General features: G+C 36.5%; 1 protein-coding gene and 1 long non-coding RNA gene across 12 annotated transcripts in view; both read left to right on the top strand.

Annotated features, from left to right (window-relative positions):
• Window positions 1–20,732, top strand: part of ANKS1B (ankyrin repeat and sterile alpha motif domain containing 1B) — a 408,171-nt gene that overhangs the window by 259,012 nt on the left and 128,427 nt on the right. The gene's annotated exons all lie outside the window — the stretch shown is intronic.
• LOC139588175 (uncharacterized) overlaps window positions 9,771–20,732 on the top strand; it is a 42,191-nt gene continuing 31,229 nt past the window's right edge. The window contains exon 1 of the long non-coding RNA XR_011678572.1: window positions 9,771–15,262. This is a non-coding gene — a long non-coding RNA (uncharacterized lncRNA). The remainder of the gene's footprint in view (window positions 15,263–20,732) is intronic.

Raw genomic sequence — 20,732 nt, forward strand, 5'->3', positions numbered from 1 at the left:
GCAATTTCTAAAAGCATTTGAATCAGAAGAATAATTGTAAAAGTTACTCATTTGTGTTTCTTGTAAGCTCCCACCAGCATTCTCAGTCCTTCTTCAACAAGTCAGACTTTGAAATTTAGGTTTTGTTTCAGCAATTAATTTTTCATTTAGATAATTTAGAAATTTCCCAGATCCATTTCCTTCTGTGATGTGCTTTCTGGGAAGCATTGTTCTAATTTTCTTATCCTGGGATTGTAAGTATTCAAAATGCCTTCTCTTAGATTAGGCTTTCCCAACACTTCTGCTTTTGTCTCCCAGGTTTCTTGGCTCATTAGAGAGATCAAATTCTGTATCCTGATTCAGATATAATTTATTCAATGCTGTAGCCATGAGGAACTTTTCTGAAATACATATCATCTGCTGAAAAAAAAGTCCAGCATGTTCTACAATCCCCTAACCCTCCTGTGCACCTGTGCTTTGAAGTATAAATGCTTTTCTATATGACTAATCATATTATCCTTGTCTGTTATTCTAGATTACTTATGTAACCCTCCCCCTGTGGGACTCGCTCTCCTCAGGGAACTTTACCATAGAGATTCTTCAGGCAAGATATAAACACCTTAAAAGCACAAAGCAGATTATTTGTCGTGTAACACACAATACTTTGTAGGACTAATGAACTAGGCATTAAATCAACCCCCACGAAATGAGTCACTCAGTATAATGGGCAAGTAGTCATCACTCAGGTAAGGGGAGAGCTGGCCTCTGGGGCTCACTGAACTACCACTGATCTGTGGTAGTGCTGAGCTGCTGTCTTCTGATTTCCCTTTCTTTTTTCTTGTTAGGATTTTATGCCCCTTCATGGGAGTGCTGTTCCTTGAATCTTTGAGGTGCCAGTTTTCCCTGTGTCAACAATCTTACTTATGTCTGCAACTTTACCATTCTTATCTCAAATGCTTCCAGCCTGTGCACTCTCTCACAGCTCCCTCTCACGCCCTAGCAATTTTCTCAGAAGGAAGCTGAGAACAGTTGCACAGCTGCGCTGTACTGAAAGTAGGTCTGGGATCACAGATAGTTGAACTCCTGGGAGGAGGGTTACATGGAAGTGGCCTGGTTTACATTTCTTCTCAATTAGTTCATCTTGCACTCTGAGCTTCTTTTCACATACATACTTCTTTCCCATGGATGATTCAGTCTTTTTCTTCTGTAAAATTAATCTTTATGCTATGGTTCAATTCCTGTCCATACTTTGAACTTTTTGGGGAGCATCCTTGAATATCTCTCCCAGATTGCACTCCTGGTTTCTCTTAGGATAGAATGGCTGCTGTTCAGGATCAGAGCAAAAAATATCGGAGAGAGAAATTAGTTACCAATGGACTGCCTTCCATTAGTTTATAGCTAAATACTTTGGACCTTTCAGAAGATCACTGATGAGTCCCACAACTTAATTGAATTATATACTGCATGGAAAAGTGACTCTTTTAGTTTTATTTAAAGCGGGTACATGATTATTGAAGCCCATGATGTTTTTTACTGTAGGAATGAAAGAGCCTAACAGCAGCCATAGTGAAGCAGATCAGTAGGTCTGTGTAACCCACTGTGATGTCTGTAAAAATCACTATAAACAGAGGACCAGGGAAGGCTATGTAGCAAGTATATTATGAACAAGCATATTATGAATTATTTGCGTAGCATTCTTAAAATAACAGTTTTGAGCTCAAGGACTTCTGAAATTGGGCCCAACTGGTCCTTGACTTTTTAACCTGGAATAAGTTCCTATCATCATCAAATTTTGTGATCTTACTGCTGGTCTTCTTGCCTATAGAATGAATAAATATATTGAGCCGAGGTTCATTCACAGATCTCTTGAGGAATTCACTAGAAACCTTCCACCTTGAAAACTGTGATTTCTCCTGCAGTTTCCTGGTTTAAACAGCTGTTTCTCCATGAAAGAACCTCTTCTTAATGCTTAATCTTTAATGACTGCTGTTTTGTGGCCTTTGGGGTATTTTTTTGTAAAAGGGTTTTCAGAGTGACTTCATCAAAAGGCTTTAGAAGTTCAGGCAAACAAGCAGATCAAGGAACATGTTAGCCTTCACTATGTGATTTTGACTGCTTCAAGGAGCACCAGTAGGTTCCTGAGATATGAGGCATCCTTACATGCAGTCACTTCAACTTTTCTTGGTTGGCTTTATTCATGTGTACATTACTGGTATACAGTTTTAAATTCCTACTATTTCACCTGGGATAGGTGTAGGGGCCAGTATTATTGTGGATGTTCCGTGAAACTAGTCTCAAAAACTGACAGCAATTTTGTTACTTTCCAGTCCTCAGATAACAAGTTTTTACACATTGTTGCTAGTAGCACATCAAATTCATCTTTGAATTCCTTCTCTATTTATCTTTTCTGTGCTATGGTTCATTTTACACACTTCTATCATTTCTCCTGTCAATGGTCTCATTTGCAAACCAAAGAGTCTTACATCATTTAGTAATTTCAGGCATCCAGAAATCCTTGTTCTGTATCTTTCTGGTCCTTCCCTTTACAGCTCCAATGCAGTCACAGAGTGGCAGTGATACATGTCTAATTTCAAAGTCAGAATTTCTTTATGCATATCTAGCTTGAGCCTGTAGGTCTAAGTTATGGAAACCACTGTGTTGAACTTGGTGCTCTGAGCTCTCATGAGGCCTTAGCTGACTAATACACCTACAATATCTACTTTTACTAAGAGTTCTTCTTTTACTAAGGAACTGATATTTCTAGCCTTTGAAATTTTAATGTGAATCTTTAAAATTCTCTGCCAGGCAGACTGAACTTTGGGTCTTCTCACTCATTAGTAGAGTAGTAACCTATGTATAAGATACATGAATACATTCAGGGAAACATTTTCTACTACGTTTATGGTGGATTTCATATTAAATAACTACAATTTTTAAATGGGTAATGGTCAGCCTTGGTTTGTTTGAGAAAATGTGAAGGAAAATTTCAAAATCCATTCAAATTCTTTGGCTTCATTTTCAAAGCTACCCTAATTATATTAATTAGGATCATTAATATAATTAATTATATAGAACCAGATATTGAGCATTCTTTTGACAACAGAAGAGTTGTTTGTGTTTTTCATATCAAAAAGATGAGTATGCAACTGAATGGCTTTCATCATGATGCATTACTTCTTCATGAGGTAAGATGTGTATGGATTTGTTCATTTCCTCCTGCATAATCCGCTGTAGATTGGATTACATTCATATCTGTTACCCACTATGGTTTCAAATACAAAGGATAACACTCTAAATTACTCTATTTACCTTTGACACTGGATCAGTAAGTTCATTAAATGTACAAAAAAAGCCATGCACTATTATGCATACAGCATTTTTTTCCATATACTGGAGTTATGTAGATTCCCTTTATCCGGGGCACCCACAGAGGTCTCAAAGTAGTTTTAATAATGCGTATCTGTTTCTTTTGCAATAATTAAAGATGTACCAATTGCAATAATGTACTAAATTTGTTCCTTTGGATCTTGCATTTGAAAATTATTCTTTCTGCAGTCAGACTGTTTCTGTTTTGAATGCTGATAATATCTCCATCATTCAGTTCCTAAATTACTGTGGATGTTACTTTTAATTTAGAAACTGTTGTTTTGTTGTAGTATTGCAGTGGCTGTCTCTAGAAGTCTCATTGGAAGCTCTGTATCCTCAACAAATCCATGTGCCAGTATTTTAACTTTGTAACATGTTTAACTCTTCTGTGCAGTTTCTGCATGTAATGTTTTGCATAGGTAGTGATCTTACAGCCTGGGAGTGATTTGATGTGCAAGCTTCCATCTGTTCCTCACTCTGAAGAAAATACTTTTAAAATACATCATTCTCTTTCCTCTATACTGTTACTTGCAAAAGAGCTTGAGATGACATAAACCATGGCAATTCCTTTAAACATCTTGTGTTTACCTCTTCCCACTCCCACTTTGGATCATGGCAGTGCTTAGAGTTCAGAGCGGAGGGAGGGAGGGAGGGAGGGAGGGAGGGAGGGAGGGAGGGAGGAAGGAAGGAAGGAAGGAAGGAAGGAAGGAAGGAAGGAAGGAAGGAAGGAAGGAAGGAAGGAAGGAAGGAAGGAAGGAAGGAAGGAAGGAAGGAAGGAAGGAAGGAAGGAAGGAAGGAAGGAAGGAAGGAAGGAAGGAAATATTTGCACTGTGAACAATGTCATGACATTTATTCTTTTGGTAGCATAATGATTCTTTTCTAATCCACCTCATGTCATTTTGTATTACAGGTTATTTTAATAGAAGACATGATATAAATACTTTGAAGTAATTTTCCTGATTCTTTTATTTCCTTGCATTATGGCAATAACAAAAAAAATATTGTTTTGTGATTTAAAAGTGATATTAAAACCACTATGTTTGATTTGTAAATCTAGCCATTGAAATTTGCAGATAGCAATTGCTTTTCCCTCCTTTCTGAGGCAAACATTTGCCTTAGAATTTTTAAAATCAGAACTTCCCCCCTCTTTTTCTCTTTTATTTCATTCCTTCTCTTCCCCCACACTCTCTTCAAAACAAATTATAATCAGGTAGTGATTGGCAGTCATTTTTAGCACTAATAATCAAAGCTGAGCAATTTTAGCACCTATTGTGTTCCATCTGCAGGATCATTTTCTTGTCCTGTAACACACAAGGTAGCACAAATGATTGATTTATTAAAAAAATTATCTTGCATTATGAAGCAACCCACTCTATCTATTGCCAGAGAGAGCAATGTCTCTGAAGTATCTTAACAAAATCTCTCTCCATTCAGGGAACAAATAAATTGCCTTATCATTTGATTTTCTCTCTAAAATCTTGGTGTTCTATTAGAAGGTTCATATTTAGAGTTTCAGAATGTGATCTCCTTTGCAGGGAGTACAATAGACTTCTTATTTCCTTTTAAACCCCTGGAAAATAACCTCTTCTGCCAGCCCACAAGTTCTCTACAAAAACAGATAAAATACAGTTACTAAATATTTTGTTGTCCTAGGCAACAACTAGTTCTGCCTTCAGTAGCTTAGAAGAGGCCTGAATAAAGAATTATATTTTACCATCTTAACCTTTTAAGTGTTTATGAGCCAGCAAGGAAATTGGATTTCCATTTTAAAATCATATCCTTTTTCAGATCATGCTGATATTAATGCAGAAATTTTGTACATATCTTATTTTGAATTTGACCTCTGAAATGTGCAGGCTTAGGATAGCATCCTTCATTACAACAGGAATTGTTGATTGTAGTGAAAGATAGGTGCTGTAAATAATGTCATTATGGGTATTTTATTTTCTAGATAGTATTTGTGATACTTCAGCTGAAATAAATTGTTTCAAATGCTTGCATTTTCTGCCCATAAAACATACCTCTCATAGTTTTAGCTGAAGGCATTTTAAAACAGATTGTGTTGATTGAAGGTCAATGCAAAATACTTGAAGGTGATGATGCATAAAAGCAAACAAGAACATAATTGTGTTAATTTTGCAAACTAATAATTCTGCTTTTACTTTGAAGCAATTTGCAGTGATAAAAATCATAAAGAAATATCCCCTTTTTCAAAGAAATAAAGCTGCAGAATTTATTACATGATTTTTTTTAAGGACTGCAGTACTATTTTGGTGCTTTTCAAAGAATACTGTGTTCAGTAGTGTGCAAAGGAGAAATAATTCTTCTTTAAAATCTTCTTAAATCCATTTTTTTTTCTGCTTCTGCATTGCTGTATAGAACACTGTGAAGGGTTGATATTTCCAGTTAAAATTCCCAAGTGTATCAGATCTTGGCTAGCATGATTTGTCTTCTGTTTGCAGCTGATTTCAATAGCTGAAGATAGAGAGGACTGAATGGCAGTCATTTTAACTATAAAGATGTTGAGGATCAGAAATACTTTAGAAATTTTTTCCCTCTAGAACAGATTTTTTTAACATTCTCAAGTGTGAGAGCCAATGCAGTGCTGTGCCATATAGACCTTTCAGTGTGATTAATGTTCCAGAATTAGGACAGCAGCCTTACCCTGGGTCTTTTGCTTGATTCTCCTGTCTCATATTGTTCAGAGCTACTTTGGATATCTCTGCAGTCCACTGCATTTGTATCACAGAGATACAGCCCTGGATTTCAAAAAAGACTGCAAAGTATTATACCAAGATTATTAATAGAAGTAAAGTATTTTTTTTCAAAACAGAATAATATTATTCTATTATTACTTCTATTATTAATAGAAGTAAAGTTAATCTTTTTCAATGAAGTTGAGGGGGAAGTAAGTATTTACTCAACTGTAAAAGGTTCTGTTGCAGCCTACAGCCAACAGGGCTTGAGTCCTTAAAGTCATCTTCAAGTCTTTCACTGTTTTTAACTTTCAAAGGAATAAGGTTTCAGTCACTTTCCATAAAGGGCAATGCACAATTCTAATAGCTGTTGGTGCCAAGAAACCTTTCATATTCAGTCTGCATTATTTCAAAATTAAATACCATTTTCTCCAGTTATAAATTTTCTATAGATGTAAATAACACACTGGCAGCCCAAATGTTTACATCCTGGAAATAGTTATTGGCATGTACTTGCAATCCCTTTCATAATGATCAAGACCTTGGAAGGTTATGTACATTTAACTCCTGATTTAGATTCCTGCCTCAGATTGTACTTTCTCACTCATTGCTTATTTTAAAGATTGTTCTTCGTACCACGTAGAGATCTTGAAAGTGCTGTATTCATCCAAAAAGCAATATGTGTATGGACTTGAATGCATTTCAATAATATGAAAAATAATTTGAGAAAATGCAGTTGAACTTGGGGTTTTTTTGTGCAATGATATTCAAAATGTTATTCAGATAATGAATTATAGCATAGATTGCAAGTCTGTGAGTCTGTTAATAGGAAATTAGAAAGCTTTCTAGTTTTCTGGGTTTCAAAACAGAAAATCAGTTTCAAAATCTATTAGAATGCTTTATCTGTGCTTTTTTAATCTATGAACTAAGTGCCTGATTCAGATGCACTAATGACAGAAGCTACTGGAAAAATATAGTTAGACCTTGGTTATTCTTTTCTTCACGTACTGAAAGCTGGCTCAGAACCTGTCTGAGCTAATCAGGTTGTATGAACACATTTATCAGTAAAGGAAGGACATATATGAGTCTTCCAAATGGCATTTTTTTATCACTCTTGAGGCATCAACCAAGCACCTGGCCATCCTGCTTTTCTCAGGGTCTGGACTTCATGCACCCCTTTAAAGTAATATATTTAATAATAATTCTATTCCGTGGTTGCAGATGAGCTGCTGATGACTGTCTTTCAGTCTCTATCATCTAAGGATTTTTTCCTGTTCTACATGCATGATCTACTTGAAAACAGAAAAGACAGTCATAATGACTTTCTATAAAATACTTTTCCCTCCAGTAAGCCACAAAGAAATACATATGCACTCATGTGCACACATAAAGCACAAGAAGAAGAATTATGCAGAGCTAAGTATTTAAAACATTTGTGTTCCCACACACAATATGGTTCTACTGTGTTTTCAGTGAACATAACCAAATGCAAGGTATTTTGTGCTTCCTGCTTTATAAGTTAAATTTATGTAAGATTTATATAAGCAACAGATAAGCATCAAAGCCATAGCTGAGGAGGATGGATGGCAAAACACCAGGCTAGTTCATAAATTTACATTATTAAAGAGAAGTGATAGATCTGTGCTGCTTCTTTCGTTGAAGCTGAGCAACAAGTTGCAAGCAGAAATAATTCTTCTCACCTGCTTTTCATAGCAAAGTGTACAGTAGTACTAGTACATGACCTTCACCAAAAAAAAATCATTATTTTAGGTTATCTGCTCTATCTGTGAACACTTTTTTTCTTGGTAATTTGTGGCTCTCTGGGAATCAGAAGCATAAGATGTGACAATGTGAGAGAAAAAAAATGACAGAAGTCTAATATGCCTCTAAGCATATGGAGTGGTTGGCTTTGGAAATTGGCTAGAACTGAAGCATGGGAAAGAGGAAGCTGAGAACTGAGGAGAGTTAGTAGCAAATGAGATACATGCAAGGATGAGATGTCAAGAGTCAGAAACAAGTGCCATGAGAAGCTAATAGGCTTAGCAAGAATGACTAGAAATGTATTTTGAAGAAACAAAGAGTATCTAAGTATCATATAAAATAGATGGCAGTCCTTATTTTATGTCTATTTAAAACGGAAGCAAATGACTACACAGATACATAGAGAGTTTCAAATATTCAAAATTGCTCTCACAATTAGGTTTTCTGTTTTTCTTTAATCAAATCAGCTTGCTGACCCTTTGCATCAGAGATTCACCCTCAAAGTTTGACAGCAAGTTCCTAGAACACTCTCTAAAATATGATCAGAAATTATACTTTCTCTCAGTATTTTTATGGTGTTATTAATAAACAATACTATGGATATGAAGGTGATGATTTACAGAAAATGTGAAAGATGACTACATGTCATATATTATAGAAGAAATAAAACATTGGATAGTGTTTCAGGTAAGATTTGTGTCAAGAATGCCTTGATGTGAGAAAGAGTTTAAAAGTTTATAAAAGATTCTTTGGAGATGTTTCATTCAAGCTGATGTTCTTGGTAAAATATTTTCCTGCAGATTTTCAGCTTTTCACCATAAGATTTCTGTTGGCCACTGGAATTCAGATAAGGCAGAGAAGCAATCTGACTGCTATCTTCTTTGCATTTCCCCAGGGATTTAACACAGATTATTCCACTGTGTCAGGGATAAAACCCCCACACTGTTTTGCAGGAGGTGCTTTTAAGCAAAATGGCTGAGATTTTGGGTTTATTGCTGACAATTTGTTATTTTTCCATAAGCATCAGCATTTTAGCATCCCATTTATTTGTGTTAACCTAAGTATTTTTTCCATGTAAGTGTGGAATTAGCTGCTGCATTTTTCTACAAGGAATCAAGGAAGATACTGCTGATAATTAAACACAGACCAATTAATAGGAAAATGAAGACTTTTATTTGGTCTTGAGACTCACCTATTTTGTTTGACTGTGCATGTAGCAATTATCAAGACACTAAATAGACTCAGAGGTTATGAAATATAAATTTTCCAATGGGAAAATGTCAAGGTAAGTTTAAATGAATAGGAGGGTCAGAAATGTTTACTGATAAGCAGAAAACTGCCATTAGAATCACAACACACATAATTCTGAATATATGAAATCTTGTATTTGAACTTAGTCTTCATCATGTCCTCCTAATGTCTTGCAAGTAAAAAAAAAAAACAAAATTAAAAACAAACAAAAATAAGGAACAAAATCCCAAAACCTTTCCCAAGTATCTATCAACAGAGCTATATCTTTATAACAAATCTTTTATTGAATTGTAAGAGATGAGTGTTAATGACAATACCCACAGTTAGTTTTTACCCACAACTAGTAAAATAATAATAAGTAGTAGCATTTTTATTTATTTTAGTAGCTAGCTGACACTTGGCTTTGACAGTTGAAAAATACTGTGTGAAATCAATTCTTTTCATTGTTTATTTTCTTTTCTCTTCATCTTTTTTGTCTCAAGGGTAGTTTCCCATTAAAACATTTCTGAACTTAGTTTGCTCTCACTGTGATTTTCCCACCTGAGTTCCTAATCCAGTTTAGCTGACATGCCAAGAGTAAGTGGTCCTGGTGCAGAAAGAACAAACACCAGTCAGTGCAATGGACATTCTGGGGCATATCTGGAGGTCTTGTAGGTTCGGCGCTTTCACCAAAGCTGTCTTGCCAGCAGCTGAAAATTTGGAATTCTTCTGTATCTCCTCATGAAACTTATTGATACTTTAGGAACCCAGCATGCTTGTTCAGTGTATTACTTTGCCATGAGGCTCTTGGGAATTTTTAAAATGTGTACACTCAAATGTCTCTGGTGGTAGAATACCGTGAGTTGTTCAGTTGATATGTGAAGCTATATACAAAGACTATTAAAAAAAAAATTACACAATAATTTAGCAGGGTGGTATAATTCAATGTATATCTATATATACCTTGAATTATACATATATCTATATAAGTATATATATTATCCTGATCTGCTTCTTGTGTTATGTTTAATTTACCTATGCCTCCGTCCCCTGGCTTTTATTTTTTAAGACTTCTCTTTTGCCAGTCTTCATATGATATTACAGCATAAGCAATTATAAACAAGGCTAACAGTATTCTTGGAGAGCTCTAACTCAACCAGTTTCTCTCCTCATGGATAAGCAGAAGAACCCTCAGTTACATTATTGATATTTTAGAATGCATCTTCTAACCAGCCATTACCAAAATGATTAAAGTTCAAAAGGGTTTACAGCCCAACTTTACTAAATTATTGTATAGGGCAACTAAAACTAATTAGGCCTATAACTATATAGGGCAACTAATACTATATAATTATAAAGGGCAATGTTGGGCAAAATTCATAACTGTGTCTTTCATGTGCCCATTATATTTATTATTTTGCATATTCCACTCATTAAGCGGGTGGAAGTGGAGCAAGACATTGCATAATTAGAAAAAACTATGTTTTCCCTATGCGTGTGTTAATTTCTAAGTTCCTTGTTATGATTGGTCCTACAGTATGCAACCATGGATATACTGGTAACTGTCCAGATTATTTTGTTTTTACTAAAATTAATTGTCTTATGAAGCAGACACTCTTTTTCATAACTGTGTCACAGTTATGAAAAGAAAATTCTGAAAATTATTATAAAAATTAAAAATAAATTGCATTTGAAAATCTATATAATTTTAAAATATCTAAATATTTTTAAAAATAATCTTGAAAGTTTATTTCATGTACCTAGGTGATCACTTGAAATTGGAATGAAATCAATAATATTTTCTTTGATCTATATTGAACATGCTAAATTGTATTCTGCTTTAGCAAAAGGAGGAACAGTGGAAGGATAAAATTTCAATTTCTGACTGTATCAGTGAAATTCATATTTACTACTCAGTCATAGGAGATACATGTCTAGCTTCTTGCTATAATCATTGAAGATAGTCAGCCATTTCTCTTATGTGATTCATCTAGTCCTAAAGCAAAAGCCTAAATTATATCAAATGAGTCATGCCTTAAAGGTGCCTATTTTTCCCTGTTAATTAAAGGGACCTTTACATGAGTACTGAGATCTCTGTTGTGAACATTTTTTATGCCATAAAATTAATATTACTCTGAATCTGTATTTGGACTTTTACTTGAGAAAATACAATAGAAATTATTGACTAAAAATTGTGATATACAGGAAAAATAATAATTAAAAAATAGTCCCAGTATCAAAACTCCTGAGATGAAACCTGTTTCTTACTTGAGGAAACATGCTTGAAAGTCTCACTGTGTTCTGAGAAAGTAATTGTAGCACACCATCATATATCATCAACACGTTTTAGCATTAACAGCCACTGGATGTACCAGACTGCTGAATGCTGCCTACTCCTTAGGAACACCATGTATCATATGTCTGGCTTTTTCAGTCCTGCAACTATGTCACTCGTACTTCCATGGCATTTGTACCACAAAAGAGAACAACTTTTACCATGTCTTTTTAAATCCACACTCCCAGTTACGAATAGAAAGAACAAAGTTAATAACCTCATTTTTTCTGACAAGTCAGGATACTGAAAAGTCCCAGAATAATCCCATGTAAAACAGATTTTCCAATTTCCGTCTTAAATTTCTGTGTTTTATCCAGGACCTGTGGTTTTTTTATTCAGGCAAGAAAACTCCCTTCAGATAGCACAGACCTGATTTTATAAGGGCTGTGCTCTTTACTGCTATGCCTACAGATTTGAACCCATTTGCACTTCCTAAGGATAAATTTTGTATATGATGTTAATTTGTAAACTTCACAGCAAGATCATAAATATTAATTCTATGTTCAGCAGTCAAACCAAGCAGTTGCTGAAAGTATAGCTCAGCATGTCTTGTGGGTTCAGCTGCTTTACATTTGAGGCCTAGAAAACTTTATAAATATTTTTCTAGTGTTCTCTTAGAAAATAAGTATATATATGGCAAAGAAGGAATGAAATCTGATGATGCTGTCTTATGTGCTAAAGACAGTCATACATGCAGGATTACCAACTCTTGCCCGTATTCCTGAGATGAATTTAAAATACAAAATAGTCTGAATATGGTCTTACAGTTGTAAAAAGATGTGTTATGAAAACATATATTTAAGTGCCCTTGATATTTCTGTGCATCATCTTAGTACAGTTTTGCACATATCCCCAGAAAGATAAAACTATGTGTTTTAGGGAATTATAAAGGAAAAGAAAAAATTCACCAGAGAGTTTAAATTATAGCAGTAATAGAATTTAATACTGTTACCAACACCGCTGTGGAGTACAGAAGGAACATAACAGAACTTTATAGGTTTGAAGTTTAAAAGCAGATAGTTGTCAGAGTAATGTATCCAATTGCTTAAAAACAAAAAAATTACACAAAAAAGACACATTTAATTTAGTTAGAAGAAAAAAAAAATTTATGACATAAGAAAAATTAGCAAACTCTCTCTCTCTAAATGAACAGTGTAAACATCTTCCTCTCATAAATTTAAGGTAGGTGAAAGCCAGAATAATAGTCCTGTATGACAGGGAAAAACCTAGCAGTAATCTTCCCAGCCCTAAATTCTGTGATTCAGTGACAATAACACATACTGGCTTTCCCACCAAGCCGCATATATTGTGATATTGCTTACAAGATGGCATTTTCGAGTCCTTGTAATAAAGGAAATTTCCACTAGGTGGATCTGGTGCTCTTCTAACAGGGATCGAGAATGTTAGTGCACAGTAATTCCGTGCCTTTACTTTTTTATTTTCTTGATTGTTTTCTTAACTCTTCTGATTATGTCAGACTCCAAACATATAGTTGAATTTTGGATTTTAGCACTAATATTGTATTTATTGATTAAGGATAAAATACCCTTGGTTAAATAAGACCAAGGTATGAGACTTCAATAATGTGTAATTCCATTGCTGAGTAGTAAGTATTTATCTTACTGCTAGTATTTATATAAACTGCTAGAGCCATGTTTTATTTCAGCCCTCAAAGTTACCTTGAATTTTTAAACTTGTACTGTAATCACAATGGACTTTGAATTACATTTTTTCTGGGAATTATCATCAGTCTAAGTAGAATTTTAAATTGGTACATTTATTACATTTGAAACATTTTCATACTTAAAGTGGAATGTCATAACAGAATGTAAGTAACCAGGGGAACTTTCTTTTTGTACGGGTCATTGCTTAAGGGCATGTTGATTTAAACACATCTCTAGAGCTCTGCTATGGCCTGGTGCAGTCACTCATATTTTTATTAAAATCACTTTATGCTTATCAACTTTTTCTCTCAGATGGCCTGAGATATGCAACTTCAGGCATGCAGCTTATATATTCTCAACTTGTATTCTTCTTTAAAGGCTGAAATTGCTGTTTGAGACCCAAAGGCCTTATGGCCAAACACCTGTTTCTCCCAGATATGTCAGTGTGGTCTAGTAAAAGGTGGTTTTCAATACTACAAATCCTACTCTTTTGAGAAGGTTTAGAGTGGGTTTCTGGTTCTACAAAATGCTTTTCTGTCTTTTTTTTTCCTTGCCATTTCTAGTGTTACACAGTTGGTTATTTTTGCAAACAAGGCTCATGTTATTAATGCTAGGTAACTACTACAAATATTTCCACGAACTACAGGACTTAGTTTGTTTCAGCTGTGTTTGCATTTTCCTAATATGCTGGTGAATGAGTTTTGGAATATTACAGAGAATAATATAGAAAATTAGGCATAACATATATGATAAATTCCCAGTCTGCACACCAGAAAACCAATTCTGATGTTTTTTAAACTCATTCACTATATGTGGTCTTGTTTCTGGTAGGCATGTGGGTTCATATGCAGCAAATACAAACCTATTGACAATAGTCCTACTGAGACACTAGAAATTATTGTCAGACCCACACAAGTCCACAGTGCAACACAGACTCCCATCAGGCCAGAAATGAGAGTTTATATCATGTACTACTGATAATTATGATTTATCTGGTATCTGTTTTCTTTTTCTTTAGCTCACTGTTAAGAAAGCTTTTTTTCTGTTAAATATAAAGGTGCAGATCATCTACTCATCAGCTATTTTCATCTAATGCCATGCCACACAACCTGTGCATGGAACTGGATTGGTGCCCCACTTTGCCAGAATAATCTTCTTACTTCTTTTCATGGTAGGTGTAGAATGGAGATCTACTTCCATCATTGAACAAGACTAGAAGTACAGGTATTTCCCTGCATAAAAGGATCTCAAAAGACTGAAACATCCAAAAAGCATTCATCAAAAAGAGTAAACCAGTCTGAAAAGTGCTATGGCATGTTTCAAAAAGCAATTATTTGGCTGGCAGAGATAGAAAGCTCCATCTTTCTATAATCAAAAAAAAGTGGTACACTTTTTCTAAAGCTCAAACCCATTCTTTCATCTTGCCATAGCCAACCCTCGATATCAGAAGTATTACAAAGGTGTGATGTAAATGCCTTCTAAGCTCTAGGAAGCTTACCTAAAAATACCAGGTAAATAGAAGATCAAATGTGCAATTGTTTGTGATTCATGTGTTGAAATACCCTTGTGACCTTGGTTATTCTAGTAAAAACAACTAAAACTAGATATTGCAATTCAGAAATTCTTTGTACTCAAATGAAATTAGGCATGCAATAGCCAGTACTGGGTGCAGAAATGTGTGAATTTGCAAAATTTATTTCTGCCAGAATTTCTTAGTGAAGTTGAAGCAGACATAACTTTCAACTACAAAAAACCTACTCAGTCTGTATGATTAAACCCCAGAATCTCATGAGTTAACAATTAGTAGAAGCTTGCTTTTCAATTCTTTTGACTACTGTTGCTTGACATAACCAGGAACTATCATAGTAACCAATACTAAGGCATTTGTGAGTGTGAAGAACTAGCAAGGAGCATTATTTTTAACTTTTGTTTCTAAGCAGTGCAATAGCAACAATACTGGTGCTGCGACAACACTCCTCTGCCTCAGCTCTGCCCACAATCCCTACCTTAAACAAAGGAAGAGTACATACTTGGAGAATTCCATTATTAATGATCTACAAAATTTACATCGTTCTATGAAAACAAAATAATCTTCTGCCAACATTTGGACATTTCAAACTTGTCTTATTGCTCAAAATATAAAACACAGGGAACAGTCATTTTGGCATGAAAAGCTTTTTCATATGGTTCATAATGTGCATTGCCAGAATTGACCTTGAACTGAGAAGCCTGTAAGTATTTTTTTTTTCTCTCGGTATTTCAAAAGACTATTTCTATTATGTCCTAAATATTTTTTGTCATTGTGAGCTTTATTTCTAGAGTAACCTCTCATGGTATGTTGTTTCTCAGGAAAACACATAAAATGTCACAGACTAGCCTGGCAGATTACAGATTGCCCTGATGGTTCTTGACACACCAAGAGGACTTTGGAAACTACTAGAGACAGAAAACATTTAAGAATGGTTTTGATTAGAATTCTGATTTCACCCATATTTTTCCAAGCTGTTATTGTATTCATTTCCATGCAGGCCTCCCAGGATACTACCTCTTTAATTCTGTGTGTCAGTTTGCTGGTGGATTTGTACTTGTTGCAAGCAGTAGACATAACCTTGCTGGCTTATGGTACGTTACCAAATTAGTTGTGACTTCAGATCTGTGAATTCCATAGTTATGTCTATATTAGTAAATTAAACAGTGTTCAGGAAATGTGTCCAGGCATTAGAGCACACATTCAGAAGGACCCACGTATCCTTTTGGCTTGTACCTACTAGTACTGAAGAGGTGCTTGAAAAAATGAGGATTCTTTTTTGCTTCTTCCTTATTGCATTGTATCCTAGTATTCTGGAAAAGGCAGGAGAATTTTGCCCTCAGCGTGATTTTTACCCTGGTATCATAAAGTATGTACATGCATTAAACCAGTTCAAAAATATCCCGTTATCTGTAATGACAAATGTCTATCTTTAACTCCCTGTCCTCTTTGTCTTAGTTACCAAAACCCATCTTCATTAGTGTCTTGCTGTAACAACACTTTATATGAAATTCTAACGACTTGCATCTCAACAGGGAGTTTTAATTAGGGACAAAAGTTTTCCATTTCTGTCTTTCTCACAATACTGTCATACAAGTAGCAGATGAAAGGTTTAAATTTTAATGTGTACTCCAGCGTACTCCTTTGATTTGTATTCTAAGTACTATTTGGCAGCCTGCCCTTATTACTTGTGTTTTACTTTATCACTATACATAATTTTGAAAAATTGCTCTAAGAGTTGATACAAAGTATGGGTGAGAATAATCTAGGCACTTGCTGTTATATATCTTCCATTATTATCTTGTTTCCAACAATTTTGCTCTACTTGTCAGCTCTCTCACATTCAGTGATACCCAGGTTTTCAGATTGCTTTCTAATGTAGCCATCAGCTGTAAATTAAAGCCTGCTACTTCTTCCATTGCTCACTCTGCAGACATAACTACTTTAACTTTGCAAACTCCTCAGAGGAGGGATCACCATATTATCTGCACAGTGTTTGGCACAGTGACTTTCTGACTCATAATCAGTTTGTCTGTCCATTCTAGAAGAAAAATTAGCTTGTTATCCATATTTTATAATGAATGATTTAAATTTTATTTTCATTTGATGAGGTAAAAACCAAGCAAAACACAGCCTTCCAGCTGTCCTGCATCACCAGGGTGGTTCTGTTTGCCTGCACTGCAGCGTGACAGTGTGATTTCAGAGGTCTCATACATCCTGGCTTACCCCATGGAAGCCGGTGTATCCTTTAGAAAGGAATTGTTCCATCTCGAATTTTATCTGAGGGAATAGCTGTTGAAACCTGTGGTACCACAGGTGTGGTGTTGTCAGTAGCTGTGCACAGGCTGAGGCCACACATCTGGGCAGCTGTTCCCTTGGTGCTTCAGTACCTCTCAGCCTGTGGCTTGCTTCCACTGGGAATCTTTGTGCCTCACGGTGGGGCAGGGATAGCACAGGGGGAGCCTGGTGCTGCACGGGCTGTGCCACAGTGCTCCAGCAGTCAGCTGTGCCTGGCAGGTGGGGCGGTGTGGGCACACAGCAGCCTCCTGCCCACAGCCTCTTCCCTCTGACTGGCAGTGTCTGAGCCAGGAATGACTCAACCTTTCTGTGAGATACCGACGGAAGTCGCGAGCGCTGTTATTTAAAACCGTAGTGTTTCCAAGCTGAGCTAAGCGGATGTGTAACACATGTCACAGAGCTCCGGCGTCTGCTTGATGCAGTCGCTTTGCAGAACACTTAAAGTCATGTTTCCCCATTGCTGCTGGAAAGGAATGGATTTTGAGAATAGACAAAGGAACTACAAGATTTAGGAAGTGTCCAGAAGCGACAGGGTTCCACAAGACTGGGGGCTCCCCAGGGCAGCAGGGCAGGGCCTGGCAGCCGAGCCTCATCGCACCACTCCAGCCAGGAACAGGGCATCTGCAGGGGACCAGGACAGCCCCAGGGATCGGGCACTTTCTGGGGAAGGGAACAGGCTCTGCTGGGATATTGGCCCACAAGGGGTGTCAGGATCAGGCAGGGTGTGTGGGGGCTGGGGTTGGACATGGCCCCAGGGTCGTTGTGCAGAGCTTCCCCATGGTGGTGTCTGGGGGCCTCCATGAGGCCATGGACAGCACAGGGGATGTGCTCTGGGCCTCACCAGAAGTGTAGAGCAGCTGAATTCAACCTAGTGATTCCTTCCTTCAGTTGTTAGAATTGTCCAGAATGTAACATCCTTGCTGTTTATATAGTTTTCAATATATCACTACTTTTTCATTGGAATTTGAGGTTGTTTAGATCTTTCAGCACATTCAGAGATTTGGATGTAGTAGTCTGCTTGGTTATATCATAGAATCACAGAATGTTAAGGGGTAGAAATGGACCTTAAAGATCATCTAGTCCCAACCCCTGCTGCCATGGGCAGGGACACCTTCCACTAGACCATGCTGCTCAAGGGTTTACCTAACCCTGAACATGGCCAGGGTTGGGGCATCTACAACCTCCCTGGGTAACTTGCTCCATTGTCTCACCACCCTCACAATCATTTCTTCCTAATATCTAATCTAAATTTCCTCTCTTTCAATTTGTACCTATTACTCCTTATTCCTGATGAAGAGTTGCTCTCCAGCTTCCCTCTAGGCCCCTTTCAGGTACTGGAAGGTTGCTACAAGGTCTCCATGCAAGCCTCTGTTCTTCGTTATCCTCTGTGTCAAAATCTGGGTATAACAGAGACACCTTTACTGAGGATCAGTACTGCATAGGTGTAGCAGCTTGCCTTTGGAGAAACTCCTCAGGATATAGGATACAGGAACATTTTAAATGTTTCTACATGATAATAATTTCTAGGATATCTGACTTGGCTTGTCATTCCTTTGTGTATGACAGTCCAGGTCTTTTAACTTTAACTAAGTTGAATATGAAGCTTGGTGGTTTTCTTTTTGTTTGGGTTGTTTTACCTCTACTTATATAAATTAATTTCAAACTTTCATAGGTTTCTAAAAATTGAGTTGATCAGACTATGAAGGCTGGGAGAAAGTTGACACTTTCCACAAAATATTACATTCTAACCCTTTAGTTCTTTTTCAGTTGCAAATGCAAGAAAATAAGTTATGTTGGATGAAATGCTGTACTTATTATTAACAAATATATTAGTTATTGTTATATTTAAGTTCACAAAAATGTAGATAGATAATTTGGTAATTCTATTCTTTAAAATAAGCATATTAGTATCCCTGCTACTTTGTAGGCATTCTCCAAGGTCAGTGGAAGGAAATAGGTACCCCCCATGGCTAATTATCACATGCTAAACTGTTGGTTTATTCTGAAATTTTGCTTTTGACCTCTACTGCTCAATGGTGACTGTATGATGGGGAATATAATTGTGCTGATATCCAGATTCCATGTTACTGAGCTCTGCTCTATTGGAAAATTTTCTCTTTTCATCTGGATAGTGATCTCTTCTGCAGTGGTTGGGGATGAGAGCAATGTTCTCATCATAGCAGTGACTGCATGTTGAGTAATATGCCAGAAAACTTCTGACTTTTGTGAGTCACCAAATCTGAGTGGTGTGGTGATCCTCTGGGCTGATTTGAAGGGTGGAGCAGGAAGAATTTTAGAATGTTTCTGATCATTCTTGAAGTGATCCAGTAGCTTCTTGTTTCTGCTACATCAAATATATCATATAAGTTGAGCAAAGAAATGTTCTTTTCTATTAAAAGAAGCAAGCAAAATCCAGAGGAGTCAGAGTCTGTATGCTTTTTGAGGTTAAATTTGGGTTGTGGGGGTAATTGGGAAGGCAGAAGTTTCACCTAAAAAGATTTGAAAGCAGCTTATTTTATTTCTGAAGCAAAATACTTCCACTCAGGTAAAGGTTGTATATCTCATAGTTGTGGAGAAACTCCTAAATGTTAAAATGGATACAGACTCCAACAAATGTAGTACTGTTTGATATTTCTGCAACTTTCATGCTGCTAACTGGTCTGTGGAAATCCTCTGATTGACACTTTCAGTTATCATGAAGTATTTACAACTTCAAAACTTGAATTTTCTTCTTTTCTATTTTTAACTGCAGTAAGAACACTGACAAAATAGCAGAGCATATGAACCTTTTAAGGATTAAAGAAAAGCAGTTAAGTCCTATGTATGAAGACACAGTGTATAGTTTTAGAAAGCCATCAAGGCCATTCTCTGCTGATGGACTTAGGATAAGATACGTTCTTGTAAAGTTAGAAACTATTTAAAGAAGAATTTTTTGAGAGTAGTCACAGAGAGGCTGAGTTAGATTACAAACTGAACATGGTCAAGGACTGTTCGTGGGTTCTGAAATTAAATGGCATGAGCTGATTGACCTCTATTCAGCAAAAATCGCATCCTTACCTCCAAAACAACAGGTGATGATGTCTGAACTGGCCAGTGAGAATGGTCCCTGGAGCAGGCTGTCCTGAGAATTATGGCACAGAGAGTGCTAATTTCCCATCCCAGGGTGAAGGCTATCAGTTAATTAACATGTATGATCAGCAGTGTGGTGCCTGGGTTCACTCCCTGGCTCCATTCCACTGAGCAGTTTAGCCACAAACAACTATCCTTGCTGGAATTAGCAGCTTTTCTCTGCAGGCTCCAGGCTTGCTAATGGGCATTGCTCATTGATTCAAAGGCAAGTTGTGATTTAGTCTTGTTCAGTGGGTTGCTGCTTTTCTTTTCTTGCCTTGCATTATAAATTGATGAAAGCCCTTCTGTTGGAGCACTGGCAGAACCTGGTGCCTGAAATGGAAGGAAAAGACCAGCTTATAACTTATTCTCTTTCATGCAGTCTTACTGCCATTTTATTATGAAATAAAGGCAACTTGTGAGCAACTTAGCCAAGTAATCCAGTTTTGTGAATTTAAAGAAAGAATAATTTGAAAAAAAAAAAAATATATATACATATACAGTAGCTAATCAAATCCAGATCACTGATCTTTTACTCTTGGGTGCAATGGGTGAATTAGATTTGCAGCAGCCTGTATTTGTTTTTATGAGAACTATAATTCTTTCTTTCCCTACTGCACAAAAAAGACTACTTTCCCAGAAGAGCTTAAAACACCAGGAATGTATGAAGCTGCAGTCCCAGACTTCTGCTTTCGTTCAGACTCCGACCCAGTTCCCTCTCCTGTGCTATAGCAGTGATTCCAGGAGGATATGACTTTTTTTGCATC

The sequence above is a fragment of the Agelaius tricolor genome, unplaced genomic scaffold, assembly GCF_023055355.1.
Source record: "Agelaius tricolor isolate 1412-34295 unplaced genomic scaffold, bAgeTri1.0.p SCAF_3, whole genome shotgun sequence".
Classification (NCBI taxonomy): domain Eukaryota; kingdom Metazoa; phylum Chordata; class Aves; order Passeriformes; family Icteridae; genus Agelaius; species Agelaius tricolor.